Source organism: Hylobates moloch, unplaced genomic scaffold (assembly GCF_009828535.3).
Source record: "Hylobates moloch isolate HMO894 unplaced genomic scaffold, HMol_V3 SCAFFOLD_12, whole genome shotgun sequence".
In the NCBI taxonomy this organism is placed as follows: domain Eukaryota; kingdom Metazoa; phylum Chordata; class Mammalia; order Primates; family Hylobatidae; genus Hylobates; species Hylobates moloch.
Window position 1 is genome coordinate 37,490,836 of NW_026652287.1, and position 16,183 is coordinate 37,507,018.

The following is a 16,183-nucleotide window of genomic DNA, read 5'->3' on the forward strand; positions in this document are numbered from 1 at the left end:
CAATCAGATCACACTTCATTACCCTATGCTTATAAAACCCGCCCCAGCCCCCCAGCTCAAGCATGTTCAACTTCAGCAGTGACTTACAGACCCTCAGACCACAGAACTGGAAGTTGACTCAGGACATAGCATATGAACCTGTCCCCCTGGGTATGGACTCATGACCCAGCTACAGTCATGACTCTTCTAACTGATGATGGAGGTAAGGGAAGACTTTTCTGTTACCTCAAGTTTCAGGAGATCAAAGGAAGACGTTTAAGCCTTGTTCTCTGCTATGAGCCAAAAGCCCACATGCAGTAGGAGAGAATGAAGCAGATGCTTCTGAATCCGGTTATCTGGAATTCTACCTCCACCTTTCCCTTGGTTTGGTTATTTGAGACAACAAAGTTCCCTCATTGCTGATGTTAATTCTATGAGTCACATCCATGAAGTCCCAGCCTTCTCCGAATCTTCCATACAAATAACACTTCATACGAGGAGTAAGGGAGTGGGGATACCCATAGATACCCATGTTTGAAGAAGAGTGTGAAAACTTCAAGAAGAATTAAAGTTTAGACCAGAATTATGGATAAAGCATAATGGCTTATTAAGCAACTTTAGAGCTTTTTGGAGAAGCATGCTTTCTCTGAATGCTTGCTGTTCTGCTATGCCAAGAAGTGATCTTGTTGGCCCAGCACAGTGGCTCACACCAAAAATCCCAGCACTTTGGGAGGCCAAGGCAGGAGGATCACTTGAGCCCAGGATTTCTAGAGCAGCCTGGCCAACATGGTGAAACCCCATCTCTACTAAAAATACAAAAATTAGCCGGGCGTGGTGGTGGGCACCTATAATCCCAGCTACTTGGGAGGCTGAGGCAGGAGAATCGCTTGAACCCGGGAGGCGGAGGTTGCACTGAGCCAAGATTGTGCCACTGTACTCCAGCCTGGGCAACAGAGCAAGACTCTGCTCTATCCCTCCACCAAAAAAAAAAAAGAGAGAGAGAGAGGACAAAAGGACTCTCTTTCCTACCAGAGAAGGCTCCCACAAGTCAGGGTCAGGGGGTTCAGAGCAAAGCTTTTGGACTCCCACCTCCACTTTCTGGCTGTGAGACTTCCTTTCCCTGAATCTCAGTTTCTTCATCTACAAAATGGGCATAAGCATGCCTGTCTCAGACAGAAATGGGCCCAGAGCTTCTAAAGAGATAAGCTTGGGCCACGGTTTTCTGAAAGTCACATAACGAAAAATATAATGCTGCTAAGAGCTGGTACTTATATAACACTTAGTATGTAGTAGTCACTACACAATGTTTGTGTTTCTTTAAGATGGAGTCTCTGTCGCCCAGGCTGGAGTGCAGTGGCACAATCTCAGCTTACTGCAACCTCTGCCTCCCAGGTTCAAGTGATTCTTGTGCCTCAGCCTCCCAAGTAGCTGGGATTACAGGCGCCCCCAATCACCCTCAGCTAATTTTGGTATTTTTAGTAGAGATAGGGTTTCTCTATGTTGGCCAGGCTGGACACGAACTCCTGATCTCAAGTAATCTGCCTACCTCAGCTTCCCAAAGTGCTAGGATCACAGGCACGAGCCACCGTGCCTGGCCTACACGTCTATGTTTATCAACTGGTGCAGTCGTCCTGTGAGGGAGGTACTGTCATTATGACCATCATACAGAAAGGGAAGCTGAGGCCCAGAGATGTTATGTGACCTGCCCATGGACACACAGCCAGTAACTGGCAGTACCAGGGTTCATTCTGTCTCTTGACTGTATGCTCTTAGCTGGTCAAATGCCTGTCAGTCATAACAGCCAATTTTATTAAGTGCTCAGTGTGTAACAGGTACTATGCTAATCACTCCTGGCATTAACTCATTCAGTTTTTTTATTTAATTTAATTTTTTATATAAAAATTTTTTTTTAAATGAGATGGGGTCTCACTATGTTGCCCAGTCTCATCTCCAACTCCTGGGCTAAAGCAATCCTCCCACCTTGGCCTCCCAAAGTTCTGGGATTACAGGTGTGTAATCCACTGTGCCCAGTCAACTCATTCAGTTTTCACAGTACCCCTTGATGGTTGATCTGGCTTTTCAGACTCATAATAATTTTTCTAGCCCTAACTGATGATAATCATAGCTAATGTAGAGCACACAGTGTGAGCCAGGCACTGTGCTGGGTACTTCTCCAAGTGTCCTTCTCGTGAATATTCTTTTTTTTTTTCTTTTTTGAGAGAGAGTCTCACTCCATTGCCGTCAGCTCACTGCAGCCTCTGCCTCCTGGGTTCAAGCGATTCTCCTGCCTCAGCCTCCCGAGTAGCTGAGACTACAGGCATGCACCACCGTGCCCAGCTAATTTCTATATTTTTAGTAGAGATGGGGTTTCACCATGTTGGCCAGGCTGGTCTCGAACTCCTGACCTCAAGTGATCCACCTGCCTCGGCCTCCCAAAGTGCTAGGATTATAGGCATGAGCCTCCATGCCTGGCCAGGAATATTCTTTACCCATCACAGTAAACTCAGGCACCAAGCAGTTAAGTCATAAAAGTGTCAGACGTTTTGGAAAACAGGTTAGCAATTCCTGAGAAAGTTAAACATAGCATCACCCTATAACCCAGCTATCCCATTCCTAAGTATATACCCAAGAGAAATGATACATCCACACAAAAATCTGTACATGAGTGTTCATAGCAGTATTATTCATAACAGCCCCAAAGCAGAAACAACCTAGATGTCCAAACAAAGTGCGGCCTTATCCATCCAACAGAGGATAACTCAGCCATGGAAAGGAATGCAGCTCTGCCGTTTGCCACCCCACGGATGAGCCTGGAAAACGTCATGCTGAGTGAAGGAAGCCAGACACGAAAGCCACAGAGTGCACGATTCCACTCATATGCAATGTCCAGAACAGACACATCCACAGAGACAGAAAGGAGACTCGTGGCTGCCAGGCCCTGGGGGGATGGAGGGTAACTGCTAATGGGTGGGGAGTTTTTCAGGGGAGATGATGAAAATGTTCTGGAATTAATTAGATAGTGGTGATATTAGGCCAGGCGCGGTGGCTCACACCTGTAATCCCAGCACGTTGGGAGGCCGAGGCAGGTGGATCACTTGAGTCCAGGAGTTAGAGACCAGCCTGGACAACATGGTGAAACCCCGTCTCTACTAAAAATACAAAGATTAGCCGGGCATGGTGATGGGCGCCTGTAGTCCCAGCTACTCGGGAGGCTGAGGTGGGAGAATCACTTGAACCTGGGAGGCAGAGGTTGCAGTGAACCAAGATCGTGCCACTGCACTCCAGCCTGGGTGAGACTCTGTCTCAAAAAAAAAGCCAGGCGCGGTGGCTCATGCCTGTAATCCCAGCACTTTGTGAGGCCAAGGTGGGCAGATCACAAGGTCAGGAGTTGGAGACCAGCCTGGCCAATATGGTGAAACCCCGTCTCTACTAAAAATACAAAAATTAGACAGGTGTGGTGGCATGTGCCTATTAGTCCCAGCTACTCAAGAGGCTGAGGCAGAAGAATCACTTGTACCAAGGAGGTGGAGGTTGCAGTGAGCTGAGATCGCACCACTGCACTCCAGCCTGGGTGAGACTGTCTCAAAAAAAAAAAAGTGCATTAAATGTTGCCTAGAAGGTGCAGGGATTGGGGGGAGAGGGACATGCTGTGTTTGTGGCATCCAGGAAGGGATTGTGGGAGAATCCCTGTGGACCTTTACCCCTGGAAGATTCACATAGCTGCTACCTAATGCTGAAGACAAGACTCCTATAAATTTGGTAAGACAATAGTAAAATAACCTTTTGGATCTCAAAAATCTGTAGGACTCTGTGTATGGATGGGAATTACCTGAAGGTCATTAAGGTTAATGATGTGAAGAACAGAGTTCAGCACTTTGTTCTATCTCTTGGGTGCCTGAACATTCTGTTTGAAGCAGAAACAGAACTTGATCTGCAAGTGCCACTTAATGGAGCATCACCGGTCCCCTGGGTCGAAGAATGTCCCCAGGACTGCTTTTCCTTCCTCCCATCCCCGGCTAAAATGTTCACACTCACTGTGGCTTCTCTAGCAAGAATATCTGCAGATTCTGCAGATTTTCTGGCAAGATTGATGAACCTGAGAGAAATATCAATGAAAATGACACAAAAGTCTGCAGATTTCTTTCAGATGCAAATGTTTGTTTGTTGTTTTGTTTTTTGTTTTTTTTTGTGTGTGACAGTCTCACTCTGTCACCCAGGCTGGATTACAGTGGCGCAATCTCGGCTCACTTCAACCTCCGCCCTCCGAGTTCAAGCAATTCTCCTGCCTCAGCCTCTGGAGTAGCTGGGATTACAGGAGCTTGCCACTGCGCCTGGCTAATTTTTTGTATTTTTAGTAGCGACGGGGTTTCACCATCTTGGCCAGGCTGGTCTTGAACTCCTGACCTCGTGATCCACCTGCCTCGGCCTCCCAAAGTGCTGGGATTACAGGCGTGAGTTACCGCGCCCCACCACAAACGTTTTGCATATTAATTTTTGTTTATATGGTTAGAGGAGAGTACAGAATGGGAGAGAAGTTCTGGGTTCTGTATTAATAATTCATTGTTGGCCGGGCACAGTGGCTCATGCCTGTAATCCCAGCACTTTGGGAGGCCAAGGCCGGCAGATCACCTGAGGTCAGGAGTTGGAGACCATCCTGGCCAACATGGTGAAACCCCATCTCTACTAAAAATTCAAAATTAGCCTGGAGTGGTGACACATGCCTGTAATCCCAGCTACTCGGGAGGCTGAGGCAAGAGAATCGCTTGAACCCAGGAGGCGGAGGTTGCAGTGAGCTGAGATCATACCATTGCCCTCCAGCCAGGCAATAGGAGTGAAACTCCCTCTCAAAAAAAAAAAAAGAAAAAGAAAAAAACGAACTCACTGTTTCTGGATTCTGTCCTCCCTAACTGGCACCTTACCTTAGAGAGCCTAGAACCCTCAAGGTCCCCTGAGGATGTGTGGGATTTGAGTGCTGTTGTTGGACAACTTCAGCTTTGTGCAATAGAACTGATGAACATCAACTAATAGGGAAGGCCCACATAGCTCTGGAGGAAGTGGGGCCATGTAGAACTAACGAGCACGGTATTAGCTTCCTGTGTCTGCCAGCACAAACCACCACACACTCGTGGGTTATTCTCTCACAGTGCTGGAGGCCAGAAGTCCAAAATCAAGGTATCGGTCGGGGCACATTCCCTCTGGAGGCTCTGGGGAAGGATCCTTGCTGGTCTCTTCCAGCGCCTGGTGGCTGCAGGCCTTCGGTGGCTTGTGGCTGCAACACTCCAATCTCTGCCTCCATCTTCACATGGCCTTCTACTCTGTGTATCTGTGTCTTCTCCTCTTTTTTATCTCATAAGGATACTTATTATTGGATTTAAGGCCCACCAGGTAATTAATGATACTCTCATCTTGAGATTCTTCACTTGATGACATATGCAAAGACCCTTTTTCCAAATAAGGTCACACTGGTAGGTTCCAGAGGTTGGGACGTGAACGTATCTTTTGGGGACCGTAAGTCACCGATTACAAACATAGACTTGGGATGAAAGTGCCTGGGGTCAAATCCCAGCTCTGCCACTTACGAGCTACATGACTTCATAAAATGATTAACCACTCTGAACACCCACTTTTTTACTCCAAAATAGAGATAATAATAGTTCCCTGGTATGTATGAAAGCATTTATGAAACATCAAGGATCAGCATTTTGTCCAATATAAAGGAACTTGACTTTATATATTTGATTTCAACTCATCTTCAGATTCATTTCTCAGATGTGATCCACTGAAATTTCAGGTGGTTCTACGTTAGTGAAGACATTTCCCTCCTGACACATCAAGCGTTCCGGTCTTTCTGCCCTCACCTCACTGCAGCATTGAGAAAACCATTTGCTTAAATCAAGTGAAATTTGGCCTAAAGCTGCCTCCTTATGTGGCAAACTGTAACCTAACAATATATAAACAAACTTCAACCAAACTTAAGAGTATATGGCTGGGCGCGGTGGCTCACGCCTGTAACCTCAGCACTTTGGGGGGCCGAGGCAGGCAGATCATTTGAGGTCAGGAGTTCAAGACCAGCCTGGCCAACATGGTGAAACCCCCCTCTCTACTAAATATAAAAAAAAAAAAAAAAATTAGCCGGGCATGGTGGCGTATGCCCGTAGTCCCAGCTACTCGGGAGGTTGAGGCAGGAGAATCGCTTGAACCCGGGAGGCAGAGGTTGCAGTGAGCCGAGATCCTGCCACTGCACTCCAGCCTGGGTGGGGGGAAGGGGGGGCGGGGAGCCCGAAACCCGCCCCGCCACCCCAGCCGGGGGGGGAAAAAAAACCACTTCCTAAAAAAAAAAAAAAAAAAAAAAAGAAAAATCATTGAGGGAGTGAGGCTACAGATAATGATATATGAAGCAACCCCACTGGCTGAGCACTTAATCTCCAAAAGTGTTCATATTTTGTCACAAAAAGTGTTTGTATATGTGGTCAGAAGATCAATCATATAGAATAAGAGAGAAATTCTGAATTCTGTGTTGAGAACTTACTGTGTTTGGTTTCTGTCCTCCCTTCCTAACATCTTCAATAGCCTGAAACCCTAGCTCCACTAAGGACATCTGGGCACTGATGCATGTTTTAGGGATCTTAAATTGAGTCTGGGCTTATATGCAGAGGGGAAATTATTGGACAAGATGGGGCCCAGCCCATAGTTAGTGTTCATATAATTCACCGAGTATCAAATAAATGAAAAGCTCACAAGAGTAAATCTGTGGCATAGGATACGGGGACAGTTAGCACTCTCCAGGGAAACAGAATGAATAGGAAACTGATGGATTTCAAGAAATCGGGCTGGGCACGGTGGCTCACACCTGTCATCCCAACACTTTAGGAGGCAGCGGCGGGTGGATTACATGAGGTCAGGAGTTCAAGACCAGCCTGGCCAGTATGGGGAAACCCCATCTCTACTAAAAACACAAAAATTAGCTGGGCATGGTGGCGCACGCCTGTAATCCCAGCTACTTGGGAGGCTGAGGCACAAGAATCGCTTGAACCCGGAAGGCGGAGGTTGCAGTGAGCCGAGATTGTGCCACTGCACTCTAGCCTGGGCAACAGAGCGAGACTCTGTTTCAAAAAGAAAAAAAAAAATGGGGGAGGAGTAAAGAAATTGACTCATGCAATTGCAGAGGCTGGCAAGTCCAAAATCTGTAGGGTAGGCTGGAAGTCTGGAAGCTTAGAGAGGATTTGATGCTGCAGTCTTAAGGCAGAATTTCTTCTACAAGAAACCTGTTTATGTTCTTAAGGCCTTCAACTGATTAGCTCGGGCCCACCCAGGTTATCGCCATTCATCTCCTTTATCTAAAGTCAACTGATTATAGATGTTAACTATGTCTACGAAATACTGTCACAGCAACACCTAGGCTAGCATTTGATTAAACAACTGGGTACTGGGCCAGGCCCAGTGGCTCACGCCTGGGAGGCTGAGGCAGGCGGATCACCTGAGGTCAGGAGTTCAAGACCAGCCTGGCCAACATGGCGAAATCCCGTCTCTACTGAAAATACAAAAATTAGCAGGGTGTGGTGGCATGCACCTGTAATCCCAGCTACTCGGGAGGCTGAGGCAGGAGAATTGCTTGAACCCGGGAGGCAGAGGTTGCAGTGAGCTGAGATTGTGCCACTACACTCCAGCCTGGACGACAGGGCAAGATTCTGTTAAAAAACAAAAACAAACAAACAAAAAACAACTGCATACTGCAGGCTAGCCAAGCTGACACAAAAGTCTAAACATCACAGACATCATCAGGGTCAACCAGTAGAAATTAAAGGATTTAAATTAGTGTTTCAGTAGGAATGCTTGAACCCAAATAAACAGTGTGGGAGGAGGGGCGTGCAGAGTTCTGTGCATCAACTGCTGACTGCTCAGAGTCAGGAAACAAACCATACATATTCTGTTTGCCCCATCTGGGCTATGCCACTATGGTATCTTGCAATACATCCTAACAATTAGGAACCCTATTAAGGTTGGTGCAAAAGTAATTGCAGATTTTGCCATTAAAAGCAATGGCCAAAACCACAGTTACTTTCGCACCAATCTATAGATTGAAACGGGACTGATGGTTCCCTCCCTGGAGTTTTATAAACAGGATGGGAGCCGTCCAGGCAGTTAGAGGGATTATGCTTCCCGGGGGTGGGGGACTAAAATAGAAGTCCACAATAAAACCATTTCCTGGCTGGGCGAGGTGGCTCACGCCTGTAATCCCAGCGCTTTGGGAGGCCCGAGGCAGGTGGATCACCTGAGGTCGGGAGCTCGAGACCAGCCCCACCAACGTGGAGAAACCCTGTCTCTACTAAAAATACCAAATTAGCCACACATGGTCGCACATGCCTGTAATCCCAGCTACTCAGGAGGCTGAGACAGGAGAATCGCTTGAACCCAGGAGGCAGAGGTTGCAGTGAGTCCAGATCACGCCATTGCACTCCAGCCTGGGCAGCAAGAGCAAAACTCTGTCTCAAAAAAATAACAAAAACAAAAACAAAACAAACAAAAAAAAACCCATTTCCTATCATCCAGCAGATACCAAATACAGAGTGTATTCAACCTCAGGCATTTGCTTCCTAACTCCTACAATTTGATCTCTTTCCTTCTACAAAAAAATTACGTGCACAGGGTCAGAAGGGCAGTGAGAAATGAAGAATGTTCCACTTCTATTGTTGCCGGGGCGTTCCTTAATATCCTGCAAAAGCAGGAGTCCTCTGCCAGCTGGTGCCAGCGCTCAAGGCTTTGGCCTGGAATCAATGTGTTATCTCTTCCTGCAAATCCAGACGGAGCCCCTGGATCATAAAATAAAAACGGGACCAATGTCCAGGAGTGGCTCCTATTAGGTTGGTGCAAAAGTAATTGCAGTTCCTTGGCTGGGTGCAGTGCCTCACGTCTGTAATCCCACCACTTTGGGAGGCTGAGTTGGGTGGATCATCTGAGGTCAGGAGTTCCAGACCAGCCTGGCCAAAATGGTGAAACCCCGTCTCTACTAAAAATATAAAAATTAGCTGGGCATGGCAGCGGGTGCCTGTAATCCCAGGTACTCGGGAGGCTGAGGCAGAGAATTGCTTGAACCTGGGAGGCAGAGGTTACAGTGAGCTGGGGTTGCATGGTGAAACTCTATCTCTACTAAAAATAGAAAAATTAGCCGGGCATGGTGGCACATGTCTGTAATCCCAGCTACTTGGGAGGCTGAGGCAGGAGAATCACTTGAACCTGGGAAGCGGAGGTTGCAGTGAGCTAAGATCGTGCCACTGCACTCCAGCCTGGATGACAGATTGAGACTCCACCTAAAAAAAAAAAAAAAAAAATCAATAAAAATAAAAAGGCCAGGCATGGTGGCTCATGCCTGTAATCCCAACACCTTGGGAGGCCGAGGCGGGTGAATCACGAGGTCAGGAGTTCAAGACGAGCCTGGGCAACATGGTGAAAGGCCATCTCTACTAAAAATAGAAACATTAGCTGGGCATGGTGGCGGGAGCCTGTAATCTCAGCTACTCGGGAGGCTGAGGCAGAGAATTGCTTGAACCTGGGAGGCAGAGGTTGTAGTGAGCCGAGATCGTGCCACTGCACTCCAGCCTGGGCAACAGAGTGAGACTCCGTCTCAAAAAAAAAAAAAAAAAAGTAATTGCAATGTCATAAATGTAATGGCAAAAATGGTAATTACTTTTCCACCAACCTAATGGAAGTAGATCCTGGTGCCTTGCCCAGGCATGCCATTTATATGTAAACAGAAAGGGCAAAGGTACACAGGGAGATAACTAGATAGCATGAAGCCCTGATCTCAGGTCTTTGTCAGCTTGTGGCAGGTGGAATTAAGCCTATTTAGCAGAAACTCAGAGGCATACTTCCCCTGCTGTACAGCAAACACACGCATTTGTAGAGCTTGGACCACAGATATCAGGGACCGCTGACTTGACATAGCATACAGATGGAAAGTGGGGTGAAAGTCCTTCTTCCAGAGTCTGAAGTTGACCCATGAGCTGTCCGAAGCCAGCAGGCCTGGCCAGGGCTTAACACAGCCTCCCATAATGCACACACATTATCCAGACTAAATGTTTATTTCTCAACCTACATATCAACTTTCCACTCTGTGTGGTTTTCAACAGTGAGCATCCAAAGAATCTATCAAATAACCACTCTTCTTACTGTCAAAGTGAATTTTTATCAATAGCAATCTTTTCAGATTTCTCCAGTAAATTGTCTACCAAAGGGAGGGTATAAAACCTTCTGCTATGAACAGTTATCACATAAAGGTATGTATTTCTATCCTGGCCATGTTGTTTGGGTTTGTGTGATCTTTATTGGGCCACAAGAATATTAGCATCTGAAAGTCAGCAAGTTCTCTGAAAAATCAAACTGGAGACTTGTTGCCAAAGATGGTACCCAAACAGCAATCTAGCCAGTATTTATTCCGTGTGTCATTCCTTCCCCTTCAATCAGGACTGGACCTATGACTAGGTTTTAACCAATAGAATAAAGCAGAAGTGATGCCTGTGACTCCTAAAGTCAGATCCTAAGAAACATTTAAAGTATCACCTTAAGTCTCTTGGAGCATCCTCACTGGGAGACAGCCATGCTGTAAGGAAGCCCAAGCTAGTCACATGGAGAGGCATCTTTTAATTTTTTTCTTTTATTTTTAGAAATCGGAATGGGGGGAATAAAAGAAATTGGAATATGAATATGACAGGCATCTTTAAGATACAAATGTCCAACCAGCCCCAAGCTGTTCCAACCTTCAGAGCCAGTGCAAGCCGTGTGAGTGAAGAAGTCTTCAAACAATCCCAGCCCTAGATGTTATCTGGCTGCAGTGTCATGACAGACTCCAAATTAGAACCACTCAGCTGAGCCCAGTAAAGCCCTAGAACCACAGAATTGTGTTTTAAGCCAGGAGTCAGTAAACTACCATATACAAACCAAATCGGGCCCACTACCTTGTTTGGTAAGCAAAGTTTTATTGGCACACGGCCACACTCATTCATCGATTTATTGTCTATAATGTTTTCATGCTGTAATGGCAGGGTAGTAGAAACATGGCCTTCAAAGCTGAAAATATTCATTCTCCAGCCCTTCTCAAAAAAAAAAAAAAAAAAAAAAGTCTGCCGTATGGAGTCACAGAACAGAAAACAGTTCTGTGCCCTCCCTTTGCAGGTGGGATGGCAGTGAGGGAGGCTGGACCACGGAAGACCTTGGGACAGGGAGCCGCCTCACTCCCTACCTCCACCAAAAACAAACAAACATAAAAAAGTTTGCCAAATCTCTATTTTGAGCTATTAAGTTTGGGGGTGGTTTGTTAGGCACCAGTAAAGAAAACAGAACATTGATAATTTCACAACCTGTATTTTGCAACTGAAGGATACTGAAAAATTGATTTCTAAACCAAGTACTATAAAATGTTGCCAGGACCACTTGTTCCTTTGCTAACATTCTTTCCTGGAACAAATGTTCTAAGTTTTCCATTTCCATTAGCAGAATGATGACTCAGCACAAATTCAAAGGACTAAACCTGAGTTTGAATCACAACTAGGTCACTTTCTTTTTTTTTTTTTTTAAGACAGAATCTCACTTTGTGCCCAGGCTGGAGTGCAGTGGCACAATCCCGGCTAACTGCAACCTCCGCCTCCCAGGTTCAAGCGATTCTCCTGCCTCAGCCTCCCGAATAGCTGAGACTACAGGTGTGCACCACCACACCCAGCTAATTTTTGTATTTTGAGTAGAGACAGGGTTTCACCATGTTGACTAGGCTGGTCTTGAACTCAGGTGATCCGCCCACCTCGGCCTCCCAAAGTGCTGGGATTACAAGCGTGAGCCAACACGCCCAGCCACAGCTGGGTCACTTTCTAACTCTGTAACTAAGGATGAGTTAATTAACCGTTTTTTTCCTGCTGGAGAAAAGGGAGCCTAACAGTGTTGTGATTAAGAGCACATGTTCTGGGTTTCAATCTGAGGTAGGAACTTGTTTGCTGTGTGTTCTTGAGTCCACAACCTAACCTCTTTGTGGCTCAGATCCTGCATCTGTAAAATGAGGAAAATAATATTAACTGCTGCCGGGCGCGGTGGCTCACACCTGTAATCCCAGCACTTTGGGAGGCCGAGGCGGGAGGATCACGAGGTCAGGAGTTCGAGACCATCCTGGCTAACATGGTGAAACCCCATCTCTACTAAAAAAAAAAAAAAAAAAAAAAAATTAGCCAGGCATAGGTAGTGCACGCCTGTAGTCTCAGCTACTTGGGAGGCTGAGGCAGGAGAATGCCGTAAAACCCAGGAGGTGAAGCTTGCAGTGAGCCGAGATTGCGCCACTGCACTCCAGCCTGGGAGACAGAGCGAGACTCTGTCTCAAAAAAAAAAAAAATTAACTGCTTCATAGAGTTCTTAGAAACATTCAAATCATTTAATATTTTGTAAAGTACTTAGAGTTCCTGGCACAAAATAATCTTCATCTAAATGTTTATGGATGAAAAAATACTGACTTTATGGCCAGGCGCGGTGGCTCAAGCCTGTAATCCCAGCACTTTGGGAGGCCGAGGCAGGTGGATCATGAGGTCAGGAGTTCGAGACCATCCTGGCCAACATGGTGAAACCCCGTCTCTACTAAAAATACAAAAAAATTAGGCAGGCGTGGTGGCAGGCGCCTGTAGTCCCAGCTACTCAGGAGGCTGAGGCAGGAGAATGGCGTGAACCCGGCAGGCAGAGCTTGCAGTGAGCTGAGATCACGCCACTGCACTCCAGTCTGGGTGACAGAGTGAGAATCCGTCTCAAAAAAAAAAGAAAGAAAAAATATTGACTTTAGACCGGGTATGGTGGCTCACACTTGTAGTCCCAGCACTTGGGAGGCCAAGGCGGGCAGATCACCTGAGGTAAGGAGTTCGAGACCAGCCTGGCCAACATGGTTGAAACCCCATGTCTACTAAAAATACAAAAATTAGCCAGGCATGATGGTGGGGGGCTGTAATCCCAGCTGCTTGGGAGGCTGAAGCACGAGAATGGTTTGAACCAGGAAGTAGAGGTTGCAGTGAGCTGAGATCGCATCGCTGTACCCCAGCCTTGGCGACAGAGCAAAACTCTGTCTCAAAAAAAAAAAAAAAAGAAAAGAAAAGAAAAGAAATACTGACTTTAAAAGTTCAAAAGGATCCTTTAAGATCTGTATGTCTCCGTTTCATCGTCTGTAAAATAAAGTAAAATAATTTCTGACCCTTCCCGTGGTCACTGTGAAAACTAAATAACATAATTTGTTGGCAGTATTATTATAATTGTCTTTAAAATACATGATTGCTTATGATATATGATTGCTTTTAGAATTTTATAACCTAGTTTTTGTTTTTTTTGTTTGTTTGTTTGTTTCGAGACAGACTCTTGCTCTGTCCCCCAGGCTGGAGTGCAGTGGCGCGATCTTGGCTCACTGCAGGCCCTGCCTCCCAGGTTCATGCCATTCTCCTGCCTCAGCCTCCCGAGTAGCTGGGACCACAGGCGCTAGCCACCACGCCCGGCTAATTTTTTGTATTTTTAGTAGAGACGGGGTTTCACCGTGTTAGCCAGGATGGTCTCAATCTCCTGACCTCATGATCTGCCTGCCTCGGCCTCCCAAAGTTCTGGGATTACAGGCGTGAGCCACCGTGCCCAGCCTATAATCTCGTTCTTTTAGAAAGAATGAATGTGAAATGGAAATATGTGCCCATGTGAAAGATGGCATCTATTCTAAATGTGCCCCCAGGAGATGAACTGTACCCTTCTCTCTGCTGATGACACCAGCATTCACCCGTCCTCTTTGTCTGAATAACAGCTTTTACATCTAAGACAGTGGTTCTCAACTAGGGGCAATTTTTTTTTTTTTTTTTTTTTTAGACAGGGTCTCACTCTGTCACCCAGGCTGGAGTGCAGTGGCATGATCTCGGCTCACCGCAACCTCTGCCTCCCGGGTTCAGGTGTTTCTCCTGCCTCAGCCTCCCGAGTAGCTGAGATTACAGGCACCTGCCACCATGCCTGGCTAATTTTTTGTATTTTTAGTAGAGACGGGGTTTCACCATGTTGGCCAGACTGGTCTCAAACTCCTGACCCACCTTGGCCTCCCAAAGTGCTGGGATTACAGGCATGAGCCATCGCACCAAAATGGCCAACCAGGGGCAATTTTGAACTTTTTTGGTTGTCACAGCTGGAGAAAGTGCTGCTAGTGGCATCTGGTGGGTAGAGGCCAGGGATGCTGCTAACCATCCTACAGTGCCCAGGATAGCCCCCGACAAGAAAGAATCATCCAGCCCCAAGTGTCCCAGTGCTGAGGCTGAGGTAGAAGATTTAGTCTAGGATAGGCACCCTCTCCTAGGCTTGGGTAGAGCTTCCTCCTTTAGCTTCTTCCAGTCCTTCTGTGTCCTCATCCACTACTTTGAAATAGCCTGGGTTCTCATCTGTCTCCCCAAGAAGTCTGGGGGTTTGGGGGGGTTCTCAGGGACTGGGTCTGTTTTTATAGCTCTGTCTCAGCAGCACACTAGGTTTAACCAACAGAAAAAAGCAGAATGCTTTAGCAAAGTAACACAAGAACAGGAAACCAAACACCGCATATTCTCACTTATAAGTGGGAGCTGAACTATGAGAACACAAGGACAAGGGGAGGGGAACAACAACACACACACGGGCCTGTTGGGGGCTTGGGGGAGGGAGAGCACCAGGATAAATAGCTAATGCATGTGGGGCTTAATACCTAGGCAATGGGTTGATAGGTCCAGCAAACCACCATGGCGCACATTTACCCATGTAACAAACCTGCATGTCCTGCACATGTACCCCAGAACTTAAAATACAATAAGAATAAAGCTGAATGGACACTTTTCACAAGATGGTGTGAAAGTGAAGGAAGCTGGTGTCCCTCCTAAAGCCCAAGCCAAAGCGAAGGCTTTGAAGGACAAGAAGGCAGTGCTGAAAGGCATCCACAGGCAGAAAAAAAAAAAAAAAAAAGATCCGCAGGTCACCCACCTTCCGGAGGCCCAAGACGACGCGACCCTGGAGGCAGCCCAAGTATCCTCGGAAGAGCGCCCCCTGGAGAAACAAGCTTGGCCACTCTGCGATCATCACGTTTCCGCCGACCACTGAGTCCGCCATGAAGAAGACAGAAGACAGCAACACGCTTGCCTTCATTACAGATGTTAAAGCCAGCGAGCACCAGATCAAACAGGCTGTGAAGAAGCTCTGATTCGGCCTGACGGAGAGAAGAAGGCACATACATGTTCGACTGGCTCCTGGTTACGATGCTTTGGATGTTGCCAACAAAATTGGGATCATTTAAACTGAGTCCAGCTGGCTAATTCTAAATATACGTATATCTTTTCACCATTAAAAAAAAGAAGAAGAAGAAGAAGAAGAAGAGGCCAGGCGCAGTGGCTCATGCCTGTAATCCCAGCACTTTGGGAGGCCGAGGTGGGCAGATCACCAGGTCAGGAGATCAAGACCATCCTGGCTAATACAGTGAAACCCCGTCTCTACTAAAAATACAAAAAAATTAGCCGGGCGCAGCGGCGGGCATCTGTAACCCCAGCTACTCGAGAGGCTGAGGCAGAAGAATCACCTGAACCTGGGGAGGTGGAGGTGCCGTCAGCCAAGATCACGTCACTGCACTCCAGCCTGGGCAACAGAGCAAGACTCCATCTCAAAAAAAAAAAAAAAGAAAGAAAAAGAAAAGAAATGCTGATGCTAAGAGCAGCTTCACACAGAAATGCTTGGGTATCTGGCGTGTGTTTCCCTGGCACAGGATTCCACATTGGTTCCTGTTCACTATCCCGTTAATGGGGTCAAACATGTCCACTTCCCATTCACTATCCCTACATATTATCTGACCTTTAAACTCCATGAGGCTTTCTATATCTATACCTGTATTTATTTCCATGTGTTATTCCTATGCTATTTCAAGGCTGTTATTGAGGTAGAGGTTAACACTATTGCTCTGTGAATGTTATATTTCAATTGAGCAACTATTATAAGTTGAATTGTGTCCCCAGAAGTATATATCTAAAGGCTGAGTAAACTCAGGTATTTGTGAAAATGGCCTTATTTGCAGAAAGGGAATTAGCAGAAGTGATCAAGATGAGGTCATTAGTGTGGGCCCTGATCCAATATGGCTGGTGTCCTTATATGAAGAAAAGAAGCTCAGAGACAGACACACAGAAAGGCCACATAATGACAGAGACAGAGATTGGAATGA

The 16,183-nt window shown here is 46.5% G+C and overlaps 1 pseudogene; it reads left to right on the forward strand.

Moving 5' to 3' along the window:
• Nucleotides 1-177: 177 nt before the first annotated feature.
• LOC116814521 (large ribosomal subunit protein uL23-like) lies at nucleotides 178-15,271 on the forward strand (annotated as a pseudogene).
• Nucleotides 15,272-16,183: the final 912 nt, after the last annotated feature.